Source organism: Peromyscus maniculatus, chromosome 1 (assembly GCF_049852395.1).
Source record: "Peromyscus maniculatus bairdii isolate BWxNUB_F1_BW_parent chromosome 1, HU_Pman_BW_mat_3.1, whole genome shotgun sequence".
Lineage (NCBI taxonomy): Eukaryota > Metazoa > Chordata > Mammalia > Rodentia > Cricetidae > Peromyscus > Peromyscus maniculatus.
The window spans coordinates 95,668,099-95,686,896 of record NC_134852.1 but is presented as its reverse complement, the minus strand read 5'-3'; the positions used below and the strand labels follow the sequence as shown (position 1 = coordinate 95,686,896).

At 45.2% G+C, this 18,798-nt stretch overlaps 1 protein-coding gene across 5 annotated transcripts in view; it reads left to right on the top strand.

Moving 5' to 3' along the window:
- Arnt2 (aryl hydrocarbon receptor nuclear translocator 2) overlaps positions 1–18,798 on the top strand; it is a 162,929-nt gene that overhangs the window by 17,855 nt on the left and 126,276 nt on the right. The window lies entirely within an intron of this gene.

Genomic DNA, 18,798 nt, shown 5'->3' with positions numbered 1-18,798 from the left:
CCTAGTAAATCAGTGGTGTGTTATATCGATACTAAACACAGACAAATAGAGAATTGATGACTTAGAAAGTATGGTGAAGGAAATTACAGAGGGGTTAAGCAGTGTAGCTCAGTTGATAGTACTTGCCCCGCATATACAACCATGTCAAATAAATAATAAATAAATAGAAAAAAGAAGTTACAGAGAATCCAGTACAGTGGCAGAGTTAGAAGTTATGAAAATAATGCTTCAGGTAATTGCAGTGTTCATGTGGCTTTGAGCCTTAGTTTATATGATGGTTGGAATAACCTCAGTGAGGGACTGACTATACCAGGTTGGCCCGTGGACTTGTCTGGGAGTGGAGGGGGCAGTTGTCTTAATTAGTTAGTTGATGTGGGAAGACCCAGATTGCTGTGAGAAGCAGAGTGTGGAAAACTGTGAAATGAGAAGTCAAGCTGAACAGCAAGCATACATGCATTCATTTCTTTCTGTTTTTGACCATGGCTGTGATGTGATGTGACTACCTGTGTGAAGTTCCTGTCTTGACTTCCCCACAGTGATGGGCTGTCACCAGGAATTACAAACCTTAAGAACCCTTTGTCTCTTAGGGAAATTTATCACAGAAGCAGAAATGAAACTACAACAGTTAGATTCTGGAACTACCATAAATCCTCAGCGAGATAAATAAAGAAGACACCTGAACCTAAAACTAAGGTAGTAAAAGTCCTAAACACTGAGAAAAACTTAAGACCTGTAGCAACAGTGAACACATTTGTGTGGCTGGGTTAGAGTAATCAACCACTTCTCACCTACCACATGGAAGCCAGAAGATGGCTGTGCTGAAGACCAAGTCCAGGACCTTGGCCAGACCTCTACCACTAGCCTACACTTTCAACCTCTGTGCATAGATAATTCATCTTTCAGCAATGAGAAGGAAGTAAAAAAAAAAAAAAGTAAAAAGTTAAGAGAACAGAGGCCCCATTAAATGAGATTCTAAAGGTTCTACTTGTAGAAGATGAAAAGTGACCTCGTTGGAAATTTTCAGACATAAGGAGGAGGGATGGACAAAGAAAGTGATGAACACAAGAATAAAAATAAATTTGCTTTGACTCTCCATAACAACAACAGGCGCTGGGTGGCGTGGCCAGAGGGAAAGCTGCGTGGTTCCACACACTTCTACCTTTTGCTGTAGTGTGCATAATAATTATTCTAGAATAATCAGTAGCATATTTAAATCACCTTCAAATTAGTAGGACAAAAAAAATCATAAAGTGAAGTCTGTAACTCCCTTCCCTCAACACAGCATGAACAATTCAGGGAAAAAGGACTTGGGAAAATGGGTAGCAAGTGAGAGGTGACAGAAGTGAGTCTGAGTATTAAAATGGTCCCTACAAATGGATTCAACTTTGTGCATTAGGAAGGAAAGTGCCAGATTAAAAATAGATTCAATTGGGGTTGATAAGAGATGTTTAAAATATATTTTGGATTCCACTTTTGGCTTCAATTGTATAGGTATTTTATTTCTTATGGAAGAAATTTGTATATTCATTCCTTGATATGTCTTATTTTTTTCATAAGTTGTATTTTAAAGATCCATTTAGGCCAAGTTAAATGAAAAATGGAGAAAATATTTTAAAACTATATGGTAATTTAAAAAATCAAGCTTTCATATATGTGTGTGTGTATACAAGTATGTATGTGTAACTGTATGTAAAACAGCTGGAGGAAGGCAGATCTCAAGGAAACATTTTTTGAAGTGCAGAAATGGACCATTTAAAAGTAATAAAAGGTATATTTCATAAAATCCTACTCAGATACATTAATAACTGATGACATGGAAGCTGAAACAAGTGTACTTGTAGGGGTCATCTTGGCAATGACTCAACAGCCTAGTGACCTTGGCATGCTTGGGAAGCCTGCTGGTTTGCTGGGGGCAGGATGCAAAACATTGCCTTGTTTGTGGTGATGGTGAATGTACAAACGTGATTCCGGCACCAGGCGTGCCCATTGACTTTCAGGCATTAATCACACTTAGAAGCGATGTCTTGAGGACACTATTTTACAGTCTTTTATAAAGGCAGAAGGGGTCTAACCGTTAAAAGTAACTGAGTCTGAATGTCCAGCAAGGGCAAAGCAAACCCACAATGGTTTGCATATGCAGCTTTTTTAAGATTTATGCTTATTTTTAGTGTGTGTGTGTGTGTGTGTGTGTGTGTGTGTGTGTGTGTGTGTGTACATGTCCCTTGTGTGGGGGCCCCTGCAGAGGCCAGAAGAGGGCATCAGATCTCCTGGAGCTGGAGTTACAGGTGGTGGTGAACCACCTGATATGGGTGCTGTGAACCAAACTCAGGTCCTCTGGAAGAGCAGGAGGTGCTCTTAACCACTAAGCTATGTCTCCAGCCCCTAAATTTTTTTTTTAATTTCAGACTATAATTTCACCATTTACCCCCTTCCTTTCCTCCCTTCAAACCCTGCAGTGTACCCCAACTTGCTGTCTTTCAAATGCATGACTTCTTTACAGTACTTTTTGAGACAAGGGCTTACTGTGTTGCTCTGGCTGTCTTCAGTTCCTGTGTTGAAGTGATCCACTGGCCTCCTGAGTACCTGAGTCTATAGCCTTGTACCACTGCACCTGGCTTATATATACAATATTCTTTAATGGCTTACCAATTAGGCATTAAAGCATTCTCATTTTAAGTTTATTGATGGAGAAAAATCTTCATGATTTATTAACTTAAGCAAGTAAATTATGTGTGATAATCCTAATTGTTCTATCATTTTAATATACTTATTTATAAATTTGTATATTTATTTGCATTTATACCTGTATGGAGAAGGTGTCTTTTTCTGTGTGTGTGCTTGTTAACATGTGTGTGATTGCCAGTGTGTGCATGTCTGGAGGCCAGAGGTCAATGTTGAGGGTCTTCCTCTGTCACTCTCCACCTAATTTTTTGAGACAGGGTCTCTCACTGAACATCCAGAATGCCTTCTCAGCTAGACTGGCTGTCCAGCGAGCTCCCAGGATCTGGCTATCTTTGTCCTCTTCCCCCTCATGCTATACATGTGGGACACCATGCCCATCTCTTAGGGGGATGCTGAAGATCTGAACTCGGGTCCTCATGCATGTGTGGCAAGCACTGTGCCTGCAGAGTCAACTCCCCAGCCCTGAAAAGTCATACTTCTATGTACAACTTTTTGTCTTTGTAGAGTTCCTAGCATTTTTGGTCCTGCACCTTATTATAAAATAAAATACATTTAAAGAGACTGTAATCCTAGATTGTGTGTTGCATTTTGTGTTATGTGCCTAGAAGGCATTGTCTTTTGCTTTAGATGTGTGTTGGTTTGCATGCATTATCCACTTGGCCATGTGTGACTTCACACGTGTTTCTCGGCCTTGACCTTTGACTTCTTTATCCGTAAAATGTGCATGATGATCCCTAGCTCACAGAAGAGCAGTGTGTGTCAATGAGATGATGCATGTGGCCTGTTCAGTCCAGCACCTCACAGAGTCCGTGGCCAGAAATAGTGCTGCCATCGTCGCCACCGCTCTTGATCTGAGGCCGTTTCCCAAGTGGTTAACACCCACCTTCATATTACCTGAACAGCGGCCATACTGAGGACAACTCAAAACACATCCTTCATGCTAAGGACACTTATGTCATTCTGAGTCACAGCACTGGTTATGTCAATGTCCTTTTCATTGACCGTTGAGCTAAATACACCTTGTCTTTGATCTAGCCTGTGGATGTCTTTGCCAGTGTCAAATTGTATGAACAGCAGTCTCCTCACACACAGCTTTGCTTTCTGCAGTTACCAAAGGCCAACAGGGTCTAAAACTATTAAGTGAAAATTTCAAGAATTATCAGTTTACAAGTTTTATTATAATATGCTGTTATAATTGTTCTGTTCTTAATAATAGTTATTGCTGATCTCTTACTGTGCCTGATTTATAGGTTGAACTTATTGTGGGTATGTATGTAAGAAAATATAGTGTATCTAGGTATGGGTGTTCTGCATTCTTCTGTGCCTGCACTGGGGGTGTTGGAACAGATCCCCTCTGGTCCAGGTGGTATTGCTGTTCAGTCCTGGAATAAAAGACACATGGTGATGTTGTATGGTCAAAAATATTACTAAGAGATATGTTAAGATCTGACATATTAGTGAGATTTCTAATCTCTGTCCATATTAGTAGTGATATTCTATAAATATTGTAGAAGCAGTTCATTGTTTATTGAATATGTGAGTTTAGGGATGTGGTGTGTGTGTGTGTGAGAGAGAGAGAGAGACAGAGAGAGACAGAGAGAGACAGAGAGATAATTTGCCAGGATTCTTGTATCTCTAAAAGAGAGCCCATTTTAAACAAAATTAAATAAACCATAAAACTTGGTGCTTAGATGGGCATTTGGCTCGGCCCCGCTCCCTCATGTTAGTTTTATTCTCTGGCAGGTCCCCTCGAGGTTGTGGCTCAGTTACATCTCATCATTGGGAAATCCAGCAGAGAGGTCCTGGATAGGAGGGCCAACTGACATCCCTACACTAGTCTTTGGTCAAAAGACATGTTCTCTGAGTGGTTAGATGTGGGCATGTTGTGGGAAGATCTCCCGGGTGCAGATTTATCTGAATCACAGGGACCAAGGAAAAGAGGGGGCATGTGTCAAATAAGACTCTCAACGTTATCTTGTTACCAAAAGGGCGGAGGGCCCAGGATAGGCAGTGCAACGAGGGGTCCACTCTTGTACCCTTGTTGGTGAGGTGCTTCTGTGTGTCACGGGTTTGGGCTGATGATTGGTTTGCACACAGCTTTTGCAGAGTTTTATGTATTGAGGAGACAGCCTCTGTGAACATCTTCACTGTCAACCTGCCTATGTTTAGAACCACTATAAAAACACACCTCTAGGGAAGTGTGGGAGGGTGCTAACTGGGAATGCAGGTCCCGTCCTGAATGTAGTCGTATCCTTCTCTGGGCTGGGTTCCTGGACTGTGTCAGAGGAGACAGCGAGCTGAACACCATCATGCACCTCTCTTGCTTCTCTGTGGACACAGTATGACCGGCTGTGTCACAGGGCTGCCACCACAGGTGGAGCTGGTCTTGCCACCATGCCTTCCCTGCCATTGTGAACTACACCTCCAAACTGTGAGCCGAAACAAACCGTTCCCTCCTTAGGTTGCTTTAGTCAGTTATTTTATCACAGCACAAAAACGGCCAGAGCCGTGCTCAGGAGGCTTGCAGCTTTGGCGGGATGGCAATGCGGTCACAGTTACATCCTCGCTGCAGTCTGGGTTGAGGGCTCTCCTCAACAACACCACTCTCTGAAGGATGTCTCCCTTCTCTGGGCACCTCCATGGGCCAGTTGTGGCAGTGATGTTGCCAGTGTCCCACCTTGTTTTATTATGGCATCCTGCCTGAAACCACAGGACAGAATTTTACCTGTACCAAGGTGATTTTCTTCTTGCTGATTTTCTGTCCCTGGAACTTTTCCCTTTTTAGATGTCTATGTGATCACACACACACACACACACACACACACACACACACACACACACACACACACAATTTATTGACAAAACAGCTATTACTGCTTTCTTCCATCACGTGTGTATATCTGTGTGTGTGTGTGTGTGTTTGTGTATTGTATGCATATGTGTGTGTACATCTGTGTGTGTTGTGTGTATATATCTGTGCGTTGTGTTTGTGTGGTGCCTGTGTATGTATGTTTGTGTGTTGTGTGTATATGTGTATGTATGTGTTATGTATATGTGTGTGCTGTGTTTGTGTGTTGTGTGTATGTGTGTCTGTCTGTCTGTCTTGTGTATGTGTCTGTATGTGTGTGTGTGTGTGTGTGTGGTGTGTGCATATAGTGGCAATTAATGAGGGAATTCCACATAGTTTATCTGATAGTCACAAGGGGTTTATTTTGAGTTAACTTACAACAAGCAAAGGGAGTTGGTTACGGGATCCAGGAGAAGTGAGGCCCGGTCCAATGTGGTTCTCTGAAGAACTCTGACTTGGTCTGCAGTACCAGCATCCAGCATCCAGGATCACGAGGTAGCCAAGAGAGAGAGTGTGTATACGCATTTCAGGTCTTAAGGGGTCCCTGTCTCGGCCACGCCTGAGTAGGGCAGGTACCTACCTGCTGTCTACTAGGGGTGGTACTTCAGGGGTGAAGCACAGACAACCACCTCTACGTGTGTGTGTGTGTGTGTATGTTGTAAAATACCTTGAGCTACTGAGTCACATTCAACTTCTTGTGCCTTAGCTGTGGCACTAATGGATTTTTGGGTTTTGTGATTGAAATTTGCTCAGTATAGCCCCATGTACATTTCAGGGACTCAACACCATGAACGTTTGCCCTTCTGAGGAGCCTGAAGTGCTGTGTGGTCTTTGACTTTAGAAGCCCATAGCTGACTTGCTGCTTCTGCTAGCCCAGCTTCCTGTGTGGCTGGGCTGTCTCTGAAACCGGGAGGGTTTGTATGTGTACTGCTTTCCTCCACAATAACCACTTCTTCAGAAGAGCATGGGCAGGGCTACTTCTGAGTGGCCGTTCATATCCACTCCCTATTCGCAACCCCCAATCCATCCACAGTGCTCAGTTGAATTAACCACCTGATACAACACAAGAAAACACCACTTCCTGAGTATGTGGATAGAGAGGAAAGACAGAACAAGACTGCTTTCCCAGGATAGAGCCAGGTTCTCAAAACCTGTGCTTTTTGTTAAATATGAATTACTGGTTACTCTTTAGCCACTCCATGTCCATGTTGGGCCTTATACATTTGTTTTGAGCATAGCTATAGTAGCATTGGATTTCAGCTGTGTGTGTGTGTGTGTGTGTGTGTGTGTGTGTGTGTGTGTGTGTGTGTGTGTGTGTGTGTGTAGTGTGTAGTGGGGCTGGGTCCAGGATCTAGGTGCCAATCAATTCAGTTGCTGGCTAGAGCTGTCTTTCTGGCTTTTGGACAGACACGCTCTTCTTCTAGCCTCACCTGGCAGAGAGAAAGGGATGGTCTTCTCTCATAAAGTCACTAATCTCATTATGAGGGACTCACTTTAATAACTGTATTAGACCTGGTTACCTCTAAAAGCCTTCTTTCCAAATGCATCATTTCAGGGGTTAAGGCTTTAACATATGCATTTGGTGGGGCACAATTCAGTCCACAGCACCAACAAAAGTTATTTGATTAGATTACATTGTAAGTGACTCATACTTGGGATGATAAGGTCACTAACTTGGGAGAGATGAGCATGAGGCAGTGGAGTTAACAGGTATGCTGATCCAAAAAACTAGGATTCTTCTGCAGCCCTGGTCCTGCTGAGGCCTAAGCAACTGTGTTTAGTGTCTTTCACCTGCTTTTATGAAGACACTTTAACTGCTTTTAGATTCATAGGTCTAATTGCTTCTGTATTAGACTTTCATACCATGATGTCTGCTCTGTTGACCCAAGAAATACAGCATTCTCCTCAAAGGGAGTTGTAGCTGAAGCTTTCTCCAGTCCTGCTTAGCCCCACAGACCCCACGGCCACTTATAAAATAATCACTCAGAAGTTTATATTAATTAAAACTGTTCGGCCATTAACTCAGGCCTACCACTGACGAGCTCTTACACTTAAACTCAGCCCATTTCTGTTAATCTGTATGTTGCCATGTGTTCCGTGGTTTTACCTGTGTGCTGTTATATGCTGCTCCTTTGGCGGCTTGCTGGCGTCTCTCCTGACTCAGCCTTCCTCTTCCCAGAATTCTCCTCTCTGCTTATCCTGCCTGTACTTGCTGCCTGGCTACTGGCCAATCAGCGTTTTATTTATCAACCAGTCAGAGCAACACATTGACAGCATGCAGAACATCCCACAGTAGGGAGTAGTTTATTCTGGAATCAGCTATGAATGACCGTGACTCAGGACACAGATTTGATTTGTTCCAAATTCCACATCCCAACATGGTAACAGTTTCATGAAGGTTTTATAGTAACAAAGAAAACCATGAGTCAAGACCCTTTTCAGATTCAGTGGTGGACCGTTACAACAAAGTGGAGATGTCTGTGCTGTAGGCCTCAGATGCCGTCTGATGACATTCTTAGCTTTTGAGTGGGTGGAAGCTAGTTAATTAAAGTTAGTTAAGCTGTTAGTTAATGCGACCCAAAGGTTTTACCTTGTAGTCACAGGGATGTTAGGTTAGACACAGAGGTGGGTAAAGAACCTAATATAAATTCTGATTAGTCTCTGAACCTGCAGCATTCCAACCTCTCCACAATCACTGAAGTTCTAACCCATTGATCGGCCTTGTGGAAAGTTCAGGATAAGTACAGATCATTGCTGAGAACTTTCACACACAGCTCACAGGTGAGGGGGCTTTTGGAGGGGATGCTGAAAGCATCATCCATGTTCTCCCATGCCCTGTCATGCTGTCCTTCCTAACAATGTCATTGACATCATCTAATGAGGCCTGAGTGTGGAGGGCGATGTATAGTCTACATACAGAAGGAGTCAGCCTAGTACCCAGCTATCTGGGCAAGACAGCAAAGAACTAGATGAGGTCCCAGCATTCCTTGTCTGTGTTCTTAACCACAATGTCACATGTAGTTTCACACATGGGAACCACCTCAGGTGCTTATAACTACCACTGCTGTGTGGAAACTGAGGCTGAAGAACACCCAGGTCTTAGGAGAGGAGCCGATAGAACCTAGGTTCTCAGCCTTGCCTTCCAAGGTTTGAAGCAGCCCTCTTAATTTAGCAGGAGTGAATCCTGCCCCCTGCAGGAAAGAGGAAGAACATGTGTCGAGGGCAACAGATACCATTAGACCCTACCACACACACAGCCCCCAACATCGGTCCCCTCTCACATCATCATCATCCTCTCATTTTCTAATCTGACCTCTGGATCTAGAAGCAGATGAAAATATTTTGCAGTGTGTAATGAGTTGGATCATCAACACTGGGGCCGGGGGGGGGGGGCATCCTTTATGCCAGGCAGAGTATATGTCACTGGAAGATCCTTTATTCTTAGCATACTTTCTCTATAGTCTAGGTCTCCTTTTAAGGTAGGAAGCATCAGAAAGTAACAGCAGGAGCCGGGCGGTGGTGGCGCACGCCTTTAATCCCAGCACGTGGGAAGCAGAGGCAGGCGGATCTCTGTGAGTTTGAGGCCAGCCTGGGCTACCAAGTGAGTCCCAGGAAAGGCGCAAAGCTACACAGAGAAACCCTGTCTCGAGAAACCCTGTCTCGAAAAACCAAAAAAAAAAAGAAAAAAAAAAGAAAGTAACAGCAGACAGATAGCTTTGTAGAACAAAGGAACGGTGTGGATGGACACTGCTCAGCCCAAGTGTGAGCTATTCAGTATGTGCTATTAAATATGTATTTGGTCTTCCTGTTTCCTTAGAGAGATATGAGTGTCCTTTGTGTGCCAATTATACAGCTGGTGGCTGGGACTCTGGCAACTTCAGGATGGGGACTGGTTACCTGGTATACCTTTGCAGGAGGAGAGGGTTGGGACTTTAAGCCCCAACTCTGACCCCTGGAGAAGTTTCTAGTTTGCTTTCCTGTTGCTATGATAAACACCATGACTAACAGCAACTTAGGGGAAGATAGAGTTTATGTCAGCTTACACTCCCATCTCAGCAGGGAGTTAGGACAGGAACCCTGAGCAGAGCCCAGAGAGTGGGAGCTGTTCACAGGCTCACTCACTGGCTCACGCTCAGCTAGCTTTTTTATATAACCCAGGGTCACCTGCCTGGGGGTTGTGCCGCCCATAGTGAGGTGGGCCCTTCGTGTCTATCGTCAGTCAAGCATCCTTCACACACATGGCCACAGCCTGTCTGATCTGGGCAGTCCTTTGGTTGAGACTTTCAGATGATTCTTGGCTGTACTGAATTGACAACTTAACTAACCAGGATGGAACTAAGCAGAGAGGGACTAGAGATGGAGTTAATCCCAAGCAGCCAAGGACTCCATCAGTTCTGCCTGAGTCATGGGACTGCATACACAGGTTTGGGAGCTTCCTAGTTGGTGGCATGTGAAGGTACCAGGAGTGGTGTGTTGGGATTGGATGGGAAATTTCCCTACCCCCTCCTCCATACCTGTCATCTGCTGAAGCCAGCGTAGATGCGTATGTCCATCTTCAGTTTGAGTTGTTAAGAACCTCAGCCTCTTCAGGCTTTTTCATACGCTTCTGACTCTGAAGGGCTGGTATCCACCTGATCCTCAAGAGGTACTGGCATGACCTCAGGAGTTTTTCTGCTGCAGTAGTCTTTTTTGGTATAGTGACATAGGAAAATAATATCTAAAATATAATGTAGGAATAAAGGACCACAATCTGCTACTGATGCCCCTCCCCACCAGGACACTGAGATGTGCACAGCAATCTGTACAGGTCAGTGCAGGGCACCACTCTTTATGACCCACCTATGTGCTCTACTACACTTGCCCTAGGCTGGACTATGTCTGGGTACTGCTGGTCTACAATGCTAAGCCACTCACTCTCCTCCAAAGCCCTGCCCTAGGAGTCCCCACCAGGCTTCACATTCTAAGATGAGAATCCCAGTCATTGAGATTCCCACAAAGCATGGTCAGGGGTACTTATGCAGTGCTGTTTTTAAGATGAAAAATCAGCCACTTGTGACCAATGCCCCACCCACTGAAAGCAATAACTAAAACAAGATCCCTGAACCCAAAATTGTCCCTGAGAAGCCAGCAACTGTGGGCTTGTGAGGAGTTCACAGTTCTGCCCTCCCTGCATGTCCTTCTTCTCAGGGGTCTTTCTGGAAATGACAGCATGGAGCACTGATAGTCATTGTTCTCGTGCTTGTGACGTTGTAATGCAGGATCAGACCCCCACACTGCCATTCACAGCCTACATCCCCAAGACCCTGTTCCCACTAATGCCTGCCCTCTGAAACCCCAGTAGGGGATTGGGAGGCTGCAATCAGGGTCCCAAAGTTGGCAGCCTTTCACTCTGTCTTTCTGAGGCTATGTGTTCTGGATTCATTCTAGGTTTGTGTGTTATAGGGGTGGGTGATAGGAATGGACATCTTGGTTAGAGGTCATCACAGATGGGTCTAGACCCATATCTGTTGTTCATTCCTTATATCTTCCTTGAGAGTTTTGACATCGGGCCTCTTGAACTGCGTCATCTTGTCAGGGCCCCTGTCTGCACCTGCCTGGCTGTTGTTTCTCAGCCTTCCTGGTGGTGTCCATACTGAAGCAACAGCAGCTGCTGCCTTTCTGGTCCCCATCTTGATGCTGAGAATGGCTTTGCATCTTGGAACTTCTTTAGAGATCCCCCTCTTCTGTGGCCTTCAGATTGGGCAGCAACTTGAAATGAAAGGGTTGCTGCCTCGGGCCTCTCTTTCTTTGCCTCTGGGACAAAGCTGGGTATGCCATGCCATGTTTTAGTCTCTCCTATCATGCCTGGAGGAACTGACCACTGTCCTAGAGAGGATTTCACTCCCTGGGGAGCTTATGTTGAGCTTTCCTGAGATCTCAGCTTCGAAGGTGGGGCTTTTCTTAAGAGGTGAAAATGTAGCATCTGTTTCCCAGTGGTGGGTGAGGACTTTGATGGGATAGACCTGCACAATGCTCCACCTGGATCTGTGGATACAGTGGGAAGGCAATGCCAGTGAATCGATCAATTACAGGCAGATGTTCTCTTGACTACACCTGACTTTCTAGGGTCTCGGCTTAGATCAGAGGTTGACAAGTTATGGTCAGTAAGCCCCGCTCCTGGTTCTTTTTATTTGTTATGTCCCAGGAGCCAAGAAGCATGTTTGTATTTTCAAATGGATATAAAATGACACCAAAAGAATATCACATGCTATTCAAATTTTACATGAAATTCAAACCTCGGTATTTGTAGTGCAGAACACGGCCCCACCATGGACATGCATGTCTGGTCCATGGCTGCAGAAATGAGAATTGACAGCCTGCAGACTTCACAGAAAACGGTCGCTGAGGTAGTCCAGGCTGAAATGAACCTCATGCTTGAGCTGAGGCCTTGGGGGAGCATACCAGCATTCCAGAACGTCTCTGCATTCTGTACTCTTTGTCTGCAACTGCAAGGTGTTTCTTAGAAGCGCCTGCACCCGTTTCCCGTGCTCCCAGGAAGCCCACAGTCCTCTTCTCTAGAAGCTCCCCTTTCATCTCTTCAAGTCTGAGGGCCTGTACCCGTTCCTCTCCTTGTCACTGCGATGGAATAGCCGACAGAAGCAACTGAAAGGAGGCAGGGTTTACTTTGCCTCGTAGTTTGATGGGATATAGTGCATAATGGTTGCACTGGCTGGTTGTGTGTGTCAACTTGACCCACACTAGAGTCATCAGAGAGGAAGGAGCCTCAGGGGAGGAAATGCCTCCATGAGATCCAGCTGTAAGGCATTTTCTCTTTAGTGATCAATGGAGGAGGGCCCAGCCACAGTGGGTGGGGCCATCCCTGGGCTGGTGTTTCTGGGCTCTATAAGAAAACAGGCTGAGCAAGCCATGATGAGCAAGCCAGTAAGCAGCACCCCTCCATGGCCTCTGCATCAGCTCCTGCCTCCGGGATCCTTTCCTCGCCAGCTTGCTTTTTGTCCTGGTGTTTTGTCACACCAATAGAAACCCTAACTAAGACAATGGTGATGGAGAGGCATGGTGGCCGGTGGCTTCATGGTGATAGAAGAATGCAGCTGTAACTTTGAACCTGACATCTAGGTGGAAAAGGCTGCAAATGTTAGACAGGAACCTTAGCCTGAGGTACAAAACTTCATGTCTGACCCCAGCAACCCACCTTTCCAGTAAGGTCCCCGTCTCCTAAAGGTTCCACATCCTCCCCAAACAATACCATCAACTGGGGCCCGAGTGTTCAAACATGGGAGCCTCTGGGGGATATTTTATATCAAAATACAAGTGCCAAGCAGAAATGGAGCCACAGGGGACAGATTCCACTTGGTCTGTAGTGCCACAGAGTCTAACAGCAATACCTTAAACAAACAAGAAAAGCCATTCTAATGCTTTGCATGGAAACAGCCTTACTATTTTGCATATTTTATATTTGTAGAGTAATTCACTGTTTAAAATTTAACACAAAATGTTTTTGTTGAATGATGGATGAATGTATTCATCAAGGAATATATTCAACAAGGAAACCACTTCACTTCATAAGACTTCCTAAAGAAAATTTTGTATTATGGAAGGATGTGTGATTTACTTAATGGATTGTTGTGTAAACAGGGGAAATGTTAATTTTTTTTTTCCTTTTTAGAAAAGACATTTTCTGAGAAGAATTGTGCTTATGGTATGATACGCTGTTTTTCTGGCTTTATAATACTTCTGCATTGAATATCTCTACTTGAATAATGAGAGAATAACAAATGTGCCTTTCCTACTATCTTGTTATGCAAATGTCTTTTATTGACATGCATCTTTACATGGAGTTGAACAGTGGCATGCAGCTGTGTGGCAAACTTGAAGCCATAAGCAAAGTTTAGAGGGACGAAGGCAGAGGAGAGTGACCTGGGGAGGAAAGACTACAGGAAGGCCCGAGTTTGTGTTCATTTCCGGGTGCTTTTGTTGGAAGGAAGGGAAGAGCCCTGCACAGGAATCAGAGGTACCCAGAGGGACAGAGATGCGAGAAAAATGAGTGAGACGTGGAGAGGACCACCAAGAGAAGTGTAGCGGGGGTGGTTCAGGAGTAGAGGCAACAGCCAATGAGAGAAGCAGCCCTAAGCGGAGGGGGCGGGGTGGAGAAGAATGGAGGAGGGCAAAGGACAAGAAGAGGAGGGTCGGTACCAGTAGGCTGAAGAAGTGGGTCCGGCAGCTCCAGCCAAGATGGTTTATTCATTACTGTTCTCAATGCTGTGACAAAACACTTCACAAAAGCAGCTTAGGGAGATAAGGGCTTGTTTGGTCAGTCTGCTGTCCCTCATGGAAGCAAAGATGACCGAAGGAGTGGTTTGAACTGTAGGCCAAGAATGTCTGCATCCAGGAAGCAGAGAAAGGAGTACTGGGGCCCAGAGCACGTCCTCTTTTTTCTTTTTTATTCAGGACATAGCACCAGCCCATGGGATCCACATTTGGGGTGGATCCACCCTTCCAGTTAGACCTCTCTGGAAACACCTTCACAGATATGCCCAGGCTGAGACTCTAGGTGATACAAAACTAGCCAAGTAGGCAGTGGTGATTAACCGTGACAGTAGGTGAAAAGATGGTCCTTGGTGGAGATTTCTTGTCTTAGTCAGGGTTTCTGTTGCTGTGGCAAAACACCATGACCAAAAAGCAACTCGGGGAGGAAAGGGTTTATTTGGCTTATACTTCCACGTTGCTGTACTTCCATCACTGAAGGAAGTCAGGACAGGAACTCAAACAGGGCAGGATCCCAGAGACAGGAGATGATGCAGAGGTCATGGAGGGTGCTGCTTACTAGCTTGCTTTCATGTGGCTTGCTCAGCTTGCCTTCTTATAGAACCCAGGACGACCAGCCCAGGGATAGCATAACCTACCACCATGGGTTGGACCCTCTCCTATTGATTACTAATTGAGAAAATACCTTATACCTGGATCTCATGGAGGCATTTCCTCCCCTGAGACTCCTTCCTCTCTGTTGACACACAAAACCAGCCAGTACATTTCTCCTGAACTTTTCTGAAGTCATGGTGGAAGGTGAGTTGGGATGTGGCCGATGGACATGTTCACAGCCATCTTCTCCTATCTTTTTTCTTAAAAAACAACAACAAAAGGCTTATATTGATTTGTAATTGTGTGTGTGCACCCATGTGCTGGTAGAGATCAGAAGAGGGTGTCAGATTTCCAGGAGCTGGAGTTAGAGCCATCTGACATGATCAGATCCTCTACAGAAGTAGTAAGCTCTGTTAACTACTGGGCGGTCTCTCCAGACTCCATCCTTTATTTCTTCCAAGTCCTGCTCCTGAGAGGTGGCACCTGGAGTCCAGGTAAACAACAGAAACTGGCGGGTCCTTCTTATACCCACTGTTGTCCCTGGGCCCACTTCAAGGAGCTCGCAGTGCCATGGTGTTCACAGACACAGCCGATGAACTTCACAGCCATGCTGTCTGAGCCACACGACCCTGGGCCTCCACACTCCTCACTCTCCGCTTCTCTGAATGTTGCCCCAGGACTTCCCATCACCCCCTCCCAAGGTCTGTCAGCCCTAGCTTCTCATTCTGTTCTGGTTAGCGGAGGTCGAATGTATGGAGCACCGATTCTTTTTTGTTTGTTTGTTTTTGTTCTCACTGTTTAGTATGGTGATATTTTATTTGTAACCCCAAGGCTCTAATATTTAAGGTGCCGTGACTCCTGCTGAGAAAAGCCATTCATTAGATGTCCAGTTGCTGCTTCCTGAGTGGCATGGGCCACTGAAGCTACACAGTCCTTTCAGGGACTTCCTTTGTCCTGGAGTCTCAGGTCAAAAACCTGCCTTTTCAGCCTCTTCTCTTGGCTACTTCCCTCCCATTCTCAATAGCAGCTACCCCCCCCCCCCCCCCCCCGCCACACACACACACACACACACACACACACACACACACACACACACTCCGGGCATTTCTGACCACAAAACCCATTAAAGTTGGCCTGAGTCACAGTCATTCCTAGAATATGTGTGGCACACTTTTCTGGGTACTCTTACTGTTGCCCTGACTTCTAATTGGTAGCAGCATCTCCTTGACCTTAACTAATGAATCTCCTGATCTGTCTTTCCTGGAGCCTCGCCTCCCTCGTCTCTCTTGATAGTCTTTTCTTCCCTTTCCTTCTGTTTCCTGAATATTTGGGTTGTGGAATATTCAGACTGTTTATCACACACAGTTACTACAGTATATCCTAATCAGCATATAGGAAGCACCACTTCCCCTTGAACATGGGAATAACCTGCTGCTTTCCCAAGCCCCTGTGCGTGCTCCTTAGCCTGCTCAGTCTTGGCATCCCTTGGGAACTCAGTAGACATTCTGTCTTTCGATTCTGACTTGCATCTTCCCAGCACACCCCCTTCCTGGAGAGTAAGTTAGCTCAAGCTGTGGGCGGCTACACGATTTCTTACCTGCTGGCTCCCGTGACATCTCCCCTGCCCCCAGACTCCAGCATCCTGGTGCTCTCATTTATTTTCAGTCCTATCACTTGCATTGTTTCCTAACTATGAGAATATTGCATTCTTTGTATTAAGAACTTGGAGATAATAGAGAATAAGTGGAACTAAAAATCACATGCAATCTTAACACTAATATACTAGCTTTGTTCCATTTGTAGTGTACTGTACAAGCACACACACACACACACACACACACACACATACACACATACACAGAAAGAGTGGGAGAGGGAGGGAGAGAGAGAAAATCTTTTTCTCCTTGCATGAACACATATTGAATGTGCATTGAATTAATTCAATTTGACTTAGTGCTGGTGGTGGAGCATCAAAGTCAATGTGACTGTAATCCAGGCTGAAGCCAGATGTTACAGTTTTAGAATGGCAGTCTGACACTGTAACAAGCAAGAGTATTGCTACTGTTTTTACTGTGGTTTATTAGTGGGATTCACATTGCAGAAACTGTATTTCTGTGTAAGCAGCACTGGAGTGTGGCACTGCCCTGTGAGATGTTCCTGTACTTAGTAGGATACAAGCTGTGATGTTTAATAGATGGGCGTTTGCCAGTGAGTTTTATAAAGAAGCAGGGCAAATTGGAGCTACTTTATAGTTCCCTAATAGATCCTACTTTTCTTTCTCTTTGCCTTCTCAATAATTTCTGGCCGGGCGGTGGTGGCGCACGCCTTTAATCCCAGCACTTGGGAGGCAGAGCCAGGTGGATCTCTGTGAGTTCGAGGCCAGCCTGGTCTCCAAAGCAAGTTCCAGGAAAGGGGCAAAGCTACACAGAGAAACCCTGTCTCGAAAAACCAAAAAAAAAAAAAAGAATAATTTCTGTGCTGACAATGATTTACCATAGGTGTGGCTGTGTGATTCTGAAGGTCTCACTCCTTGAGAGTCTTTTACATAACGAACATGACAAATGATTATTAGTTTATCCTGGAAAAGACATGACAAGTCCAAGTTCCTCGAGAGATGCACTCTCTAAGCAAATAAACAAGGGAACAAGATCCTAGAGGTTGTTTATGATTAAGGTAGTTTCCAAAATAATTCCACATAGGTATAGATTATGATACATTATATAATTTCTTTTATTCTGCTTTACATTACTATCTATGGTTCTATACACACCTTTGCTTAGAAAGGACATAACAGTCTCTGATGGTAGCAAGCTCATCCTTTCTCTCTTAATAGTTGTACTGATTCTTTGGTGTTCATTTTTTAATTTTTGTTTCTGTGTCTGTATGTACATATGCATGCGAGTGCCCTCGAAGGCCAGAAAAGTGCCTCAAATGACCTGGAGCTGGAGTTACATGTGGTTGTGAGCTGCCTGATGTGGATGTCGGGACCTGAGCTCCTACTTTCTACAAAAGCAACAAGTGTTCTTAGCTCCTGAATCAACTCTCCTAGCCCCATTCGTGTGAGTACACGAATGGGAGCATGTTTCTGCCATGTCGCACACGTGGAGGCATTGACTCAATTCTACTTCCTTCCTTCCAGATGACTCTAGCTTGCGTCCAGTTGACAAAAAAAAAAAAAACAAAAACAAAAACCACACAGCACTCCCATCAACGCCCCCACTATGATGTAACTTCCTTCCACTAGTCTCCACCTCTTTAAGTCTCCACTACCCCCTCCAAACACCACAGACGAGGGATGAGCTCAGAGCAGGTGACATGATGTCCTCAGAGGGCCAGTCCGGAGTGGAGGGATCCTGGTGAGCTACTGGAAAGAATTGATAGTAACCGGAGTTGTTGGAGTCTCAGCGAAGACAAAGGACAGGAAGAAGAAGTCATGTTCCCCTCTTTTTAAACAAAAGAAAATAGAATCTAGACTCACATATAGACCCTTTGGGCACATTCAACATTCAAACCAAGACTCAGAAGCTAAAGCTGCCCAGTAGATTTTGAGCAGATAGAGTGGTTGGAGCTGGACTTGGTGGATCTCTGACAAATACACTCATAAGATTGTGCAGCCTGCTCTATTTACTTACTCCAGCACTTTCCTGTAAGATTATTCTTTGAATTTAATGGCAGAACGACTTTCATCTGTCTGGCTATTCCATAATTTATTAGCTTTTCCCTTTATGTCAGACATGTTCACTCATTTGGTTTCTGGTCAGCCTTAGACTGTCTTTGGGCAGGCTGTGTCCATCCAGTCACTCCTCCTGCTCCTTACCCTTCACGTTTGTCATCATTGTGAGGAAACCTCCACAGTAGAGAACTGGTCTCTTGTGGTTCCTTCAGGGAGTCCCCTCAGGTGTTTGAAGATGGCTTCATTTTTTCCACTTCCTCCAAGACTGTCCTCAGGCTGACTGACTCTGCCTCACATGGGTTCTGATCCTCATAACACCTGAGCTCTGCCTCACTTGAGGTTCTTAAACTTCTGAGTGTGAAATAGCAGAGCTTTGAGGCCCTGGCTGGGTCTTCCACAAGCTACCTACCCTCTGTGCTTTCTCCTCCTTCCTGGCCAGATTGCCTAGGCTCAGACATAGGTAAACCCCAGCCTGGGTTTTAGCCAGGTTGGAGCCTGTCTTGGCAACAATCTGTCCTGTGCACTTTAAGCATTCCCTACCATGTGTCCTGGCCCATCTTCTCTGGAGCCAATAACCCCAGCTTTCCTCTGAAGGTCTCTGGCTGTTGGGAGGTCTGGTGTGCCTCAGGAGTAAGACCCTCTGTGGGTAGATGCCCCACTGTGCTGAGATTCCTGGCCTTTGTCCAGTACCTCTGATCCTCTTTCTGTACCTCTGTTGTTTGAAAATGGAAGTCCA